The following is a 367-nucleotide window of genomic DNA, read 5'->3' on the forward strand; positions in this document are numbered from 1 at the left end:
GCAGACAAGCTGCTGGTGTTCTTGGTGGTCCCATGAGAAAATGAGGATGTCATCGACATAGAAGATGCAGAATGGGAGCTCTCCGAAAATCTGGTCCATCATCCTCTGGAAAGTGGTGCCACTGTTCCTGAGCCCAAAAGTGGAGTAGTGAAAAACATAGCTTCCAAATGGGGTAATGATAGCTGTCTTGGGGATGTCATCTGAATGAACAGGCACCTGGAAGTACCATTTAAGGAGATTCAGTACCGAAAATATGCTGGCTGTCAAGTTGGTGATGTTTGGTATGGGGTATTAGCCCTCCTTGGTGATGAAGTTGAGTCACCAGTAATAGCCGTGTGGGCGCCATGAGTTGTCTGACTTCCAGATG

Source organism: Penaeus monodon, chromosome 33, assembly GCF_015228065.2.
Source record: "Penaeus monodon isolate SGIC_2016 chromosome 33, NSTDA_Pmon_1, whole genome shotgun sequence".
Classification (NCBI taxonomy): Eukaryota; Metazoa; Arthropoda; class Malacostraca; order Decapoda; family Penaeidae; genus Penaeus; species Penaeus monodon.